General features: G+C 40.4%; 1 protein-coding gene across 3 annotated transcripts in view; it reads left to right on the forward strand.

The window, feature by feature from the left end:
- LOC100488102 (dynein heavy chain 5, axonemal) overlaps window positions 1–14950 on the forward strand; it is a 267205-nt gene that overhangs the window by 237777 nt on the left and 14478 nt on the right. The window lies entirely within an intron of this gene.

Here is a 14950-nt window from a genome sequence, read left to right on the forward strand (position 1 = left end):
CTCACACTATTTATGCCAGGGTGCCCACTGTTTATCACTGGGTGACTTCCACGCAAGGTTAGAAAAAGGGGGCTGGGTCACCAACCACCAATCACAATTCACCTATTGACTTGTATTGGTTTAAATTTAAACTGTTGTCGTTCTGTAACTATTAATCCCAGGGTCCCTAAACTTTGCAGAGTTAGTCACTGGGTAACTGCAGTTCCAGGTTAGAAAAAGTGGGCGGAGCCACCAATCAGATGTCACTCGTTGACTTTCAGTGGGGAAATTTAAATTTTTGCTGCCATTCAGACACTATTAAAACTTTGCACAGTGGTTTTACTATATAACTGTGGTCCAAGGTTAGAAAAAGTGGGCGGAGCCAACTGATTTCATTCAGTGATTTCACGTTTTTCAACCCAACATGAAGTTTGTTCTCAAACTTCCCTTTCTAGTTATAATAATAACCCTCATTTTTGGGTTCAGGCAAAAACCCAAACCCACCCCAACGGATCCGGGGAATCCCGATCCGAATCCTAATTAGCATATGCTAATCAGGATCAGAAAGGGTTAATCTTCGCCGGCCAATCAGCGCATATATTTACCCCTTCAGAATGCTAATTAGCATATGCTAATTAGAATTCGGTTCAGAGCAGAGCAAGGATGCGGCGAAACTGAATACTTTAAAAAAAGGTTGGATTCAGCCCAAATCCCGAACCAAATCCGGGATTCGGCGCATCCCTATTTTGCATATTGCAGTTGGATGTTGGTGGTTAATGTTGCCTCATGAACTATAACTGATATTCTATTCAGCACTTCTCTGGGCCTTATTATAGTTTATGATTCTATAGGACAATCACTCTCTATAGAGTTGTGCACTTACCCTTTAGAAAACCAACTAAGGCAATCTGTTATAAAAAGCTTTTACATCAATATACTTTTATTTTACAATGTGTTTCTCATTACAAGATGAACATACTATATAAGAGCATATTGCAAAAATCATCATTATTTCTCTTTAACTGTAATATACCATGAGTAGAGATTATCTTCCTTTCCTTCCATTAATTGTTAAGATAAAATATTACTATGTGCTAAGAGCATACTCTTGCTCTTTACTGCCTTTTGAAGGGAAACATATACTGGCTAAGCCCTAAAGTACATATGAACATTGCATTCAGTGCATGTCAGTTTAAATCAAGAAAGAAAAAATTATTTGCTTGTTGCATTTGTTGTACAGTTTTGCAAATTTATAAAGACAAATACTAAACAAAGCGTCTGTTAGCATCTGCATGAAATGAAGTGCATTACACCTAGTACAGTATTTTAAGACCAGATTTTATAGCTTGTTGGAAGGAATCAGATTTGCCCTTTAAAAAATGAAAAATGTTGGCTCTGTAACAAAATACAGAAATTATGTAGTAATTTATGTCCTTTGTAATAATAAATCTAATTGCAGCAATCATAATAAGAGTTGAAATGATGAGAACAACAGTTTGACAAATGTAGGTGGTTGGGTGATTGCCGTATTGTAGATGAAACTGTCAGGTCCTGCATTGTCAGTATTTTTTGTTCCCAGCTGAGAAAAGTAATCGTTGTCCTGAGTATTATCATGTTCAGGAAAACTCAGCTTGTATCCAGTACTTTATAAGCAAAGCACAAATGTTTCTTTCTTCTCCGTACATCAGGTCTCAGACATTTGTCTGTTTGACAGAAGCTTATGGTAATTCTGTTGGTGGTCACACTCCAGTAACCTCTGGCAATGTGTTCAGGTTCTTTCTGTACCCCCATAACAGTTATCAAAGCTTTTTGTTTCCCAACATGAGCAAATAGATGTTATTCCACAGAAAAAGAGAGAAAGAGATTCATGTTGAAATAAAATAAAGTAAGAATAAAGAAAGATAAAGAAACATTTTTAAGCAAATTATTTAAAGTTAGAAGAAATGTTGGTGTAAAAATATATTTCTCAACTCTTAATTAAGTAGAAACTCTAGGCTTGAAATGCATTGTTTTTGTATTGTTTATAGATTAATTCTGCCATTGATTGCTCAACCAAGTGAGTTTACCTAATCCTTTGGCAGGCAAGCTCTGAAACATTAATGTGCACTTTCAATGTAAAGGCAAAGTATTCCTACTGTCTATATCTAAGACTTTAACTGAATACAAAGTACATTTTGTGTTAAAAACCAACAATTGATTCTTGCCCCACAAGGGCATGATGATTAATTTGTATTTTACTGTTAATTAAATCTGTGAGAAATCTTAGCAATTAGCTAACTGTGCATATTTTTTAGTTTGGTCCTGTTTTTACAATATCTGGTTACCATATAACTCATATTCCATTCCAACGTGGTAGGTCTATTTAATACATTTACCAATTGGTGAAAGTACCAACAGTTTAAGATTAACTCTCTAAAGAGTTGTTAACACATTTGTAACCTCCAAACTCTTTTCAATCTACACTAGATTATTATTTAGATATACATTGATACAAGGTGTCCCTTCTTTTATATTGAGAAAGCACACAAAATTGGTATTAAAGGGTAGTAACCAGGGATTAGGGTTGCTACTTATGCTGGCAATTGTCGCTGGGCGGGGGGTGGACAGTGATTTCACGGGGGCTGGGAAGAGGTGGGACTGTGACATCACAGGGCGGGAAGAGGCAGGGCCATGAAGTCGCTGGGCGGGGCTATGACTCAGCGACTTCAGGAAAACTGGGCAGGAAGTTTAAACACAGGCAGCCCTTCTGAAAACCAGGCTGTCCAGGTCAAAACCGAGCAGTTGGCAACCCCACCCAGGTTCAAAAACACAATAGTTATTTAATTAGTATAATAAAAATCAATATTTATTTGTCACCATGCTAGTACTAAGAACATTAAAATCATTTAAAACCCAAAAGCAGCACCAATTCGCAGGAAGGGGCCCCACTCTGAGATCTTTCAGTCTGCAATTATACAAATCACCGTACAGGACCCCTTATCCGGGAACCCATTATCCAGAAAGTTCAGAATTACGGAAAGGCCATCTCCCATAGACTCCATTATAAGCAAATAATTCTAATTTTTCAACATAATTTCCTTTTTCTCTGTAATAATAAAACTGTACCTTGTATTTGAGCCCAACAAAGATATAATTACCCCTTATTGGAGGCAAAACAATCCTATTGGGTTTAATTACTGTTTAAATAATGTTTTTAGTAGACTTTAGGTAGGAGATCCGAATTAGGGAAAGACCCCTTATCCAGAATACACCAGGTCCCAAGCATTCTGGATAATGGGTCCTATACCTGTACTATTCAGAGGCACTCAACCTGTGTGATTGTTAATCATGTTGTAAAGGCTATACATTATTATATTAATGTTAAAAAGCAAGCAGTGCCATCCTTGTGTTTCTAATAGAGATAAATAGAGATAACTAAAGAGTGTGATATATAAATTCTATAGTAGGAATATCCTGTTTTCATAGGGTTCAAATAAACATCTTGCTGTGCCAATATTAATAGGGTGCAGTGTGTTGCATTAGAGGAGAGTAGTATAACTGCAAGATACTGCACTCTATCAGTATTGGCACAGCAAGATGTTTACTTGATTTAACACCAATTTTTTTTGTGTTGTTTCTAAAGAATGACACTATAGGGATCATTTAGGAACAGAAAAACAGACACACTCCCCCAGTCCCAATGCTTAAGGCTACGAAACATACTCTGGAACTATGGTGGAAACTCAGATTTAAATACAAGCTTAAGTCCTATGCATCACAATTGGTCTCCCATCTAGGCGATCCCCAATTTGAACCTGCCTTAACCCCACAATATCTCTATCACTGGCTACACTTACCCTTTTTTACTGCACTGGACCTAACATATCAGACCCAAGGAACATTTCTAACGAGAGCAAATGTAAATGACAAGGCCCCAAACCTTACCTTGCTATGGTACGAATACTTCCAACTAAAACACTATTATGCTTCCATACTACAGGCAGCTCAAGGACACTTACTTTATCTTCCTTTGAATACCTGGCTATCAATGGCCTGCCACAAAGAGGATTAATATCTAATATATACAAGCTGCTAAAAGATCCCTTTCGAACCACAGATTACAAACATAATTATATGCGGAAATGGGATACCCAAATTGGCTGAGAACTAGGAGAAAATGAGTGGGCAGCTACTGTATATGGGACAACACAAAGCGGGGCATCACCTGCACTAGACAAAGGGAAAATATCTATAAAATCCTTATGTACTGGTATCATACTCCCATACTCCGTTTAAACTTCATGCACTGTTCCCTAAAGAGTCCCAAAATTGTTGGAGGGGATGTGGACATCTTGGAGACTTGCCATGTACATATCTTCCGGTCCAGCCCCCAGATACAGACCTTCTGGGATGAGATCCTAACACTCATATGGCAGGTTACATCTCAGACGCTTGATAAAGATATCCTTATCTTCCTCCTGGGGAAACCCTCCAAACAACTCTCAAAATCTACACAAAAACTGGTCAATCAGATACTCTCAGTAGCCCGCATCTCCATAGCAGCTAAATGGAAGACCCATGCCATCCCCTCTATCCAGGAAATAAAAAAAAAATTAATAACACCATGCAATTTAAATACAGACTGGCCCATATACAAAACAAAGTACCTTAGTATCTTAAAGGACATTTAAAGCCTATATTTGCCTACAATGTATATCAGTTGGGCACGCCTCCCCCACCCAAATGGCATCATTTGTACTGCATATATCCCCTCTGTTTGCCAGCACCATCACATTTTCCTAAACAAAATAGCAGCTTTTACCTGGTGGCCATTTTTCCTCTGATACATAATTGGATACATTTAAATCTGCAAACAGCATACACACAGACCCTTATTCAGCATATATTTCATCAAGAATACAGGCTCACACAGGCACAAATGTCTTTGATAAAAGTTCTGCTTTGTTTGAGTTGAGCTCAGGTTGGGAGAAAAAAAATTGAAGCAGGCAGCTCGAGCTGAGTTTCTATGGGAACCAGCAATGCTATCTCTTTACTGGCTGCTAGACTTGGGGGGGGGGGCAACTGAGCATGCCCACAAGCCAACAGCCAAAGCAAATTCCTGAGGGCGGGGGCCGAGTGGGTTACAGATTACAGGAGTGATTAAGGGGATTTTGCAGCCTTACTATTAACCTCTGGACAACCAGTGTGGAAGGTATTGAAAGATTTCAAAGAGGCTGTTCTTTGATTACATTTTTTTGTGTGGGGTGTACATGTCCTTTAAAATCTGGTCTCCCTGGGAACTTCTCTCCAACATGACCCAACCATAAAACAAAACTTGGATGCAGTGAACACCAGTCAAACCCAGTTTCTTTCTTGTACCTTTTCCCCCTATTCCCCCCACCCCCCTCTCCTGTATCTGCCACGAAGTGCAGAATACAGTCAAACCTGAGGCAGAAGTGCTATCTGAATGTGCATTAAAGGGTCCAATGTTCAAGGTCTATGTAAATGACCCCTAATGGCTTGGTCTGCTCAAACCATACCAAATCTTCATTTTCCATACAGTTGCATCAGGCGACAAAATTTTCCCTGTATGACATTAAGCTTTGAATGGTTCTAGCCAATATTAACTCTCTCAGCCCTGGACAGGAAATGAATGTATAAACCTTTGTCATTCTATGTAAAGTATTTTGCCTTATTGATGTTCCTATTCAGTGCATCAAGGCCTTCCCTCTGCACTGTTGCTTTGATCTAAGGTTACACCCATTTAAAATTCACAAATTTTTCAGCAAACCAAAACGATCAGTTTTATTTTTCACTTGCAAATAGTTGGAGATAACTGCACTAAGGTGTTCTACAATGTGAATCAATTCTGTAAAAATTAGATCTAGAATACAAAAGCACCTGCTATCAAAGTGCTTAGCAGCGCAATAGTCATCAACTCTTTAGATAAATAAAAGCACATGAATAGACAGAAGGCAGGTCTTTTTTCAAGGTACATACCCTTAGACCACAGAAATGTTTCTTTGCTGAGTGTATTATCAGTAAGTTTTATATCTACCCCATGGCAACATGCTGACAAACTGGAGCTATGTATGCTATGGAGGCACTGTCACAGAGGTCAGACGTCCCTGAAAAAAGACCTGCTTTCTGTCTATTCATGTGCTTTTATTTATCTAAAGAGATGATGACTATCATGCTGCTAAGCACTTTAATAGCAGGTGCTTTTTGTATTCTAGAAAACCAATGAAATTGCAATACTGACTTTAACTAAATGAGTTTAATTTTATTTATATACATAATTATATGCATTTTGACATTCATTGACTTGGTAAAGGAAAACCGCATTTGTCAATTCTTTCTGGAAAAACAGAGCATATGCTGTCAGAAGTGTAATGTTACCATTAGCAGCTGAATCTGAGAAGCCCTGTCTGATTTTTGGATGCATAGATTGCTTCTACAGATTTATGTCCTCTTTCGTGATTGCTTTTGGGCACTGAACTGACAAGCACATGCACAAAAGGAAAATCTCTGTTGGAGAACATCCCTTTATTTCTCTTCCACCCACACTGAACATTTAGAGGGATAAGATTTAGCGGGGTGGGGAAATAGTGACTGCTAGGGACAGCTGGAGCATATGGTAATCTGTTGATTTCTTCTCTAATCCAAATGTGTTGCTAACGTGCCAGGGAAGTACACTGTATAGGGACAGATGGCACTTGCTTTCATTTTGTAAACTTTAGGATTATAACCTTAGAACCATGCACAGGTCTTTGTTGTTTGATAAGACATTTGCTGTATCTTGTACAATACTGGTAAGCCAAAGTGATTTTTTTTTTTTTTTTTAATTATAGGCAGTGCAGGCACTGATTACGTGAGCTGCAACTTTCAGTTTAGAGAACTAGTATATGTACAGAGTAAATGTAGATAATTTTTAAGGGAACATGACAAAAATGCAAATAAAGAGCCATTATATCATTATTTTTCATATGTAGTTTAAAATGAAAACTGTAATGACAATTGACATATTATTATTCTCCTATAGGCTCATCAACTTTAGTTCTGGCTAAACTGCCACTGATTCAGTCTGGCTGGCCATGATCTTCTTTAAACTCTATTGTGTTAAATTCCCCTTACAAGGCACCAACTGGGGATATAGGATTAGCCATATGGGTAGCCTGACCTGATATCTTTATTAGTGTGAGATACCACAAAGACCGCTAATGCATAATGACCTATAAAACATGTGTCGATTTAGTCATAAAAGGATAGTCATAAAGTAAGAGGTGAATATTCTGCCTAATCTATTCTCACAATATTTATATATAAAAATATGAATTTGTCTTATAATAGGGGCACATATAACACATTTGCATCTCCTTCTCTAAACTACTGGTTGTTAATGGTACGTTTCCTACTTGTATTATTTGTTTTTGGTTTGCTACACACTTTCAAGGGGAAGTTAATCCCATCATTGTTTTCGATTTCACCCAGTTTTTACGGGAAAGTTAATCCTATTATTGTATCCAGTTTCACCCAGTTACAAGTGAAACTTAAACACATTCTTGTTTTCCAAGAATGAGCACCAGTGCTCCTAAAATGGCTGCTGGAGCAATTCCTGTTTGGGAATAATAAAGAGCATTCATGGAAATAAATGACCATTTAAATTTCACAAATTTCTCTAATTCGATTAGAAAAGTCTTGATTTTCGGACAATAAACTTGATATTTTCATTCGACCCTACCAACATTATTGTGACATTTAATAAATGCAAGAATGATCGTGTCTTATTCGAAAAAAATACCAAGTTGAGTTTATACGAGTTTCAAGGCCAGAAAATGTTTAGTTTTAGTAAATCTGACCCTTAATGTTAAAAAATGTAAGGTCATGCACCTGGGATGTAAAAGTATGCAAGCCACTTATACCCTTACTAGGCAAATCCATAATGGAGAAGGACCTTGTAGTACTTCTAGATAATAAACTTGGCTGTAAACAAACAATACCAGGCAGCAGCTGCAAGGGCAAACAAGGTTTTGAGCTGTATTAAAAGGAGCATAGATTCACGGGAGGAGGGCAGGTACGCTGCTGCCATGGGGCGAGTTGATTAACTTGCCTCAGGCGGCAGCACCTGGCATGCACGCCTCTGAGGAAAGTTCTTGTAACAAAACATATCAGGTGTGATGTCACTTCTGGTCGCAAGCGGGTGGGACACATTTGAGTAGTGACACCAGCAACCTTATTACTCTAAAGTAAAAGAAATCTCCACTGCACCCTGAACTGCACCAAATTGGAGAGGCTTCAAAAGGGGTTTTTTTGTCTTCCTCTGGGTCAACTAGCAGTTAGGCTAATATTGTCATAAAAGGTTGAACTTGATGGATGTGTGTCTTTTTTCAACATACTATGTTACTATGTTACAGCAGGCCAGGATATATGAAGATGGCAAAGAGGAGCGAGAACAACTTGTTTTAACGAGGAATGATATATATATATATATATATATATAGCATTTAGAACAGTTTGACTGTCTAAATTCTTATGTTCCTTCATATTTTATTGTTGGCTTTCAGGAGATGTTGGCTTTGACAGGACAGAAGCATAGGAGTGATAAGAAACTTTTCATAATTTTACACTGCACTGATCCCCTCCATTCTATAGCACTGACTCAGACTGTAGGCAATGACATATAGTTGGCTTGACTGTATCAACAGTTGTTCCAAATGTCCTTTAGCAGCTAACAGATATACCTTTATGCAGAAAGCTCTATTGCTGTGAATGTTGGTAAAGGTCAGGTTTTGAAAATATCTTGGCATGAAAAAAAATTCTTATATTTACTTGTAGGCCTTGCTCTATTTGCTTCAGTTGATTGTATTGTTTGGTTAATTCACGTTATTCATATTTTTATCTATCCTGACATTGTCCCTCAAAAGTTTTATTGCTTGCTGCTAGATACAAACAAAGTAATAGTTAATTTTATGGATAATAAATACAAAATAAAATTTAAAAAAAGTCTGTGATTGTATGGGAAAAAAGAACATCCCCTATGTGCCTATAATCCCCTCTAATGTACTTGTACAGAGTAATCATGTGCCCTCGCAAGTGCCTTTTTCCTAGAGAAAACAACTCCAATCTCAAAAGTCTAACCTCATAGTTTAAATCTTCCCTTTACCAGTTTAGTTGCACGTCTCTGCACTTTCTCCAGCTCATTAATATCCTTCTTAAGGACTGGAGCCCAAAACAGCACTGCATATTTAGGATGAAGCCTTACCAGAGACCTATAAAGAGGCAAAATTATGTTTTCATCCCTTGAGTCAAGACAGCACTTTATTTGCTTTAGTAGCCACAGAATGACACTGCCTGGAATTAGACCACATGTTATCTACAAAAATCCCCAGATCTTTCTCAATTAAGGATACCCCCAACACACTACCATTTAGCATATAACTCACATTTTTATTGTTTCTACCAAAGTGCATAACTTTACACTTGTCAACATTGAACCTCATTTTCTGTTTTGCTGCCCAGTTTTCCAATTTTAACACATTGCTCTGCAAAGTGGCAGCATCCTGCATTGAACTTATAGCTAATAGAAACAGTACTTTCTATGCCCACCCTCAGGTCATCAATAAACAAGTTAAAAAGCAAAGGACCAAGGACTGACCCCTGCGGTACTCCACTAACAACACTGGCCCAATTATAAAATGTTCCATTTTCCACCACTCTTTGTAATCTATTCTTCAGTCAGTTTTTTTTTTATCTAATTACAAATATTATGTTCTAGGCCATATTCCTCAATTGTATCATTATCTTTCTGTGAGGTACTGTATCAAACGCTTTATCAAAGTCCAAGTTGATGACATCCACTGCTATTCCAGCATGGAGGTTCCTGCTCACCTCGTTATAAAAGGCAGCTAACTTAGTCTGGCAAGATCTGTTACGCATAAAAGCATGCTGGCAAAAACTTATAGTATTATGAGTTGCAATGTTTTCAAGTATCCTATCTCTTATTACCCCTTCCAAAAGCTTTCCTACTACTGATGTCAGACTAAAAGGTCTAAAGTTTTCAGGCTGAGAAGGGGAACCCTTTTTAAATAACAGCACCACATAAGCAATTTGTCAGTCTCTCTACACCATGCCAGACCTTGATGAATCCTGAAAATTAAGTGAAGAGGTTTGGCAATCACAGCACTAAGCTCATTTAATACCCTGGGATGTATACCATCCGGTCCTGGACCTTTGTTTACCATTACATGTTCAAGTCTCTTTTGAATTTTGTGACCCATGCATTAGTAGTTATATTAATAGAATTGGATCTATTAAAAGGCAAGCCTTAATTAGCTGGCTCCTCAGTTGTAAAGACAAATGAAAAATAAAAGTTCAAAATTTCTGGTGGTGACCAGAGCAGGGCCAGTCACAGTTTTTTCATGTCGGTTTTGGTCCCATAAAAAACAGCTGTAAATCTCTTTATTTTTATCATGACATTGCTGTTGCAAGGACACATAGCAACACCTACGGGTGATATGTGATCCTTGGAGGTGTGAAAAAAATGATGTCGAAATACCAACCGAATTTAGAAATAATTTCTAAACTAGACTTATTTGTACTCTGTATTTGTGTACAGCACACTAGTGGGGATCATTTATCATCACTGGCAATATGGCTAGTAATCTATGGCAACCAGAGTTTTGCTTTCATTGTTCTACTTGAATCTGGTTGAAAAATACTAATCACTTATTGGCTGCTGTGGATTACGGCTCATGTGCAAATTTGTCTGAAAATTAGCCCCACTTTGGCTGATGCCACACGTTTTTCTACAAACCTAGAATCAGCCCATCTGCTGGCATCAGCCTCCCCATGCCTTGCCTGGGGCACACATGGTGGATATTGGCTTCAAAATCAAACTCTCGCGTTTTATTGCTGCCGGCATCCACTGACATCTAACGCATGTGCCTGCACCCCGGTGTACACAATGCTTCCAGGTGCAGAAAAGGAAGGTCTGCTTTTTACTGCAGCCCAAAAATCAGCCCCATGTGGCATCAGCCTTAAAAGTGCCACTTACTTTCAAAATTCAGAAAGGTTTTTAAAGGATACCTAACCCACCCCCCCAGACAAAAGCCCCATCCACTGCCATGTAACGAGCCCCTCCCTGCTCCCTTCCCGCAGAGTCTATTTCAGTGAACAGTGTCTCTGATATCAAAGCTGACCTATACAAGCAGAACAACACAGCAGAGCTAGCAAGTGCCATCTTCTGAATTTGTGTTCTCTTCGGATCAGTTTAGCAACACAGAGTTTGTGCGCGCATGCAGAGTTAAAGATACTCTGAGATTACCCTCAACTGTGCATATGCCAGCAAGCTCCTTGTCACCAAACTGATCAGAAGAGAACACGAAGATTCAAAGGGAGACAGCTTAAAGCTCTGCTGCGCTGTTTTGCTTGTATAATTCAACTTTATGCAACACTATTTTGGCTTTAAAGGGGTAAATCCAGGCTAGTAGATGATGTAGAGCATGTGTTACATGCTTCAATATGGTTCGGCCGAACCACCACTCTCAGCAATATTTGCCAGGTATTCTGCATCCTGGTTCCTCCTGGTGGCATTTTGGTGAAGGAGGCCTCCTGGTATTAGGCCTTCCCGCCGGATTAACTCTCCGTAGAGCCATTCATCAACATGAGCCTCCACCTCATCATAGACCCACTCCGGAGCATAAGGCATATAAAAGCCCCACTGCTGGTAAACTTTCTCGTTGATTATTCTCTGCACTCAAAATTTCTCCGAGTCAGCCCTTCCCTGGGCAACCCAGAAGGAGGTGCCCTTGCTGACTGCATGGGGAGGTGGAGGTATTGTTTGAGATGTAACTAATGGCGCTTTCAGTACATCAAAAATCTGTGCCCCTCCGGCAGGGTACTTTTTTGGTGGGCCAAAGTCCATTGCGGCCCAATTTGTATTGAATCGCCTCCTTGGATACGTGGCACTTAAGAATATACCACTCCCTGTGGAAGGTGATGATGTCACGCTTGCCTCCTCCAGGGTAGCAGACTTGGATCTCCCTCTGCCCACCACCAGGTTAAGCAGATGCAGGTGTTCCTCAGCCTCCGTCACTCCAGCAGGGGCCTGAGGAATTTGTGAAGGGCTAATGTCCGTGTTGTGTGGCCACATTGCTTCTGATCCGGCCACTGAGGCTATGTCAATGCCCTCCTCGGAACTGTTTGACTTAGGTAGTATATCCTCAGTAGCCTCTATAGGAGCATTAGTAGTATGTTGTTGTGGTAGCACAGCAGGCACCGGTGTAGCAGGTCTGGGGGTTCCTGGGTATTCCTTTGCCTTCTCCATAGGTTTGCCCAGCAGCGAGTTTTACAATAGGGGCAGCGAGTAATAACTTGTCCACAACATTCACAGTACGGCTCAACCACTATGCTGCCATCCTCAGCAGTGCTCTCCCCAAATGTGCCCAGCCACACAAAGCGTTGGGGTGGCGGGATAGAAATCATTCCACTGCCCAGGGCCTCCGGGGTCAGTGAACGGGGGCTCGCATGGTCGGCCATTGTAGAATATAAAGGACTAGAGTCCACAAAGTACTTTACTCTGCAGCCGCAGCAGTAATAATTAGGGTCCTGCAGCAGTTGATCCCAGACCGCAATCGCAGTTCTGAGACGCACCCGGGGATATATTCAGGCACCGGTGTATTCGGTACACTCAGCAAAACTGGCAGGGCAAACAGAATGGAGTGTAGCTTTCCCACAGCCGTGGGGTACTCACAGTAATGGAGCTTCAACAGGATAATCCTGGCGCAGCCGTGTCCAGGCAGTGTATGGTAGCCCCCTTATGTGCCGGTTTATCCTCCAGTGTCCGGGAAGGCAGGGCACGGAGTATATAGAAGTGATGTGCCAGCTGGTCCAGGCCGCAGGTGCAGGCTCTGGCAAGGCACAGGCGAACTTCAGTTCCGGCTTGTCCTTTTCCACAGCCGCAGGTAAAAGGCAGGGTAACTGAGTAATCGCTTAGTTCTTAGAAGTTGTTCTGTGTGGAAGCAGCCGCTAACCACACTCTGTAGACAAGAGCACTAAAAGCACGACCGGTCAGCTCAAATGTGAGGCACAAGATGGCCGCCGTGACGTCAGCTCCGGGCAATGCCCATTGAAGTCTCGTAAACTAGCGTGACTTCATGCGGGATTTGTAGAGAAGAGGCGCCAAAGTATAGTAGCGGTGACTGACAGTAGCGCCAGCCAATGGAACCTTTCAAGCCCGAACCCACGGCCAATTACAATTCAGGATTTACGATCAGGCCTGCAGGCACCTTTGCCTATCACTTCCGGCAGTGCCTGTCAGCAAAATTTAAAGTGATACACACAGCAGCTCAGTCCCTTAGGTCAATGGCTCCAGATTGAATATAATGGTTCAAAAAGCACGTTGGGCACCAAATGTAACACTATTTTGGTTTTAAAGGGGTAAATCCAGGCTAGTAGATGATGTAGAGCATGTGTTACATGCGACCCCCTTTCCCAGGATAGGCCCCCGCTAGGTGGGAGACAGCTGTATAGGAGCTGAGGGTGTAGTTGAACTACAGCTTTCTGAGGCTGTGTAGTGCAGATGGTATAAATGGACACTAGAAAGGTTCTTATGGTGAACTATAATACAGATTTATTGGTCAAAGACACCACGCAGGATTATCATACTCACAGACAGGCAGATTGAGACGGTACAATAAGGAAATGCTCTTTTGCAGAAGAGAGGGTATGCACCGTTTTATCCCACCTCTTGGTAGAGTCTGGGCAGGGAAACACACCTTTCAACCAGTACCACTTGGGAGGTAGTCCAAGTAGTAGGAACTCCTTTAGGTTGATAACCTCTAGTGGATGAGTCCTTCGGGTGAGTAGGGATCAGGGGTTAACATTGCCTGATAGGAGAACTACTTCTGAATCGAATCACTCCTTTGGTGGGGCTAATGGCTGCCCTTTCTAGCTAGAGCTGACTATGCTCACTTTCCTAGAAAGTGTTATTAAATACTCTGCTGTGCTTGCTTATCCTCATTCACGGGGCCCTGTCCCCGACTTCTCCAGATGATACAATGGTCTAATGGACTAAGATGGCTTACTGGGGCCTTACTGGGGCCTGTTGCTGCACCCAGGCTCAGAGGGAGCTGTGCTTAGGTAGCAGACAAGCAGCCAAAGAGGAAGCCACTCCTCCTTGCTAGACACTATATCAGTCTGCAAGGGGAGTGGTCAACCTGTATAAACCTATAGGGAATACAGTTACATAACTGAAACCTGAGTATAAGGGCTTTGCCCAATAACAGTAAATATGTGAAGAGGTAGGGTGTAAAGCCATAGGGAGCTTAACCTTATGGGTCCCTACATTTACTATCAGAGACACTGTTCACTGCAGATAGGCTGCAGGAAGGGGGCTCATTAGATGGCAGTGGATTTGGGCTTTTGTCTGTTAGGGGTTAGTTTGTTAAGAAAGTAACTAATTTAAGCCTTTGTAAATCTGTGAATATATTTGACTATTTAGAGTAGTCAAGCACCATTCACTTCATACAGTTGTAGTGGTAAGTGCTGTTCCCGGATGTAAATTGCATGTGGGAAGAAAAAATTAGTACAATTAGTTTCCAAGCTGGAATGATATGTGGATATATGTGGAAAATACATTGTTACATCTAAAAATATTTGAAAAAGCTTCATTTATGTAACTATAATTTACTGAGCTTACTGAGCTTCCAATGTAAAGGAGACCATAACTAATGGCTCTATAAAATTACCTTATTTTATTTTCTGGGGGCTATATGTTTTGAAAGTGAATTTGTTTCATTCTCTCTCCACTCATGCTCAGTAGACTATGTCACAGATAACTAAACTGTTAAAGTATGATACATTAAAATGAAAACACTTCTGATAACCAGTGATGTGGAAGAACAAGAGTGCGGAGTGTACACTAATTCACTTGAAAACTTACATTTCAGAAATGAAAATTAAAAATATCAAAATATTTTTGTGGTGTACTGTT

This window comes from Xenopus tropicalis, chromosome 6, assembly GCF_000004195.4.
Source record: "Xenopus tropicalis strain Nigerian chromosome 6, UCB_Xtro_10.0, whole genome shotgun sequence".
NCBI classification, from domain to species: domain Eukaryota; kingdom Metazoa; phylum Chordata; class Amphibia; order Anura; family Pipidae; genus Xenopus; species Xenopus tropicalis.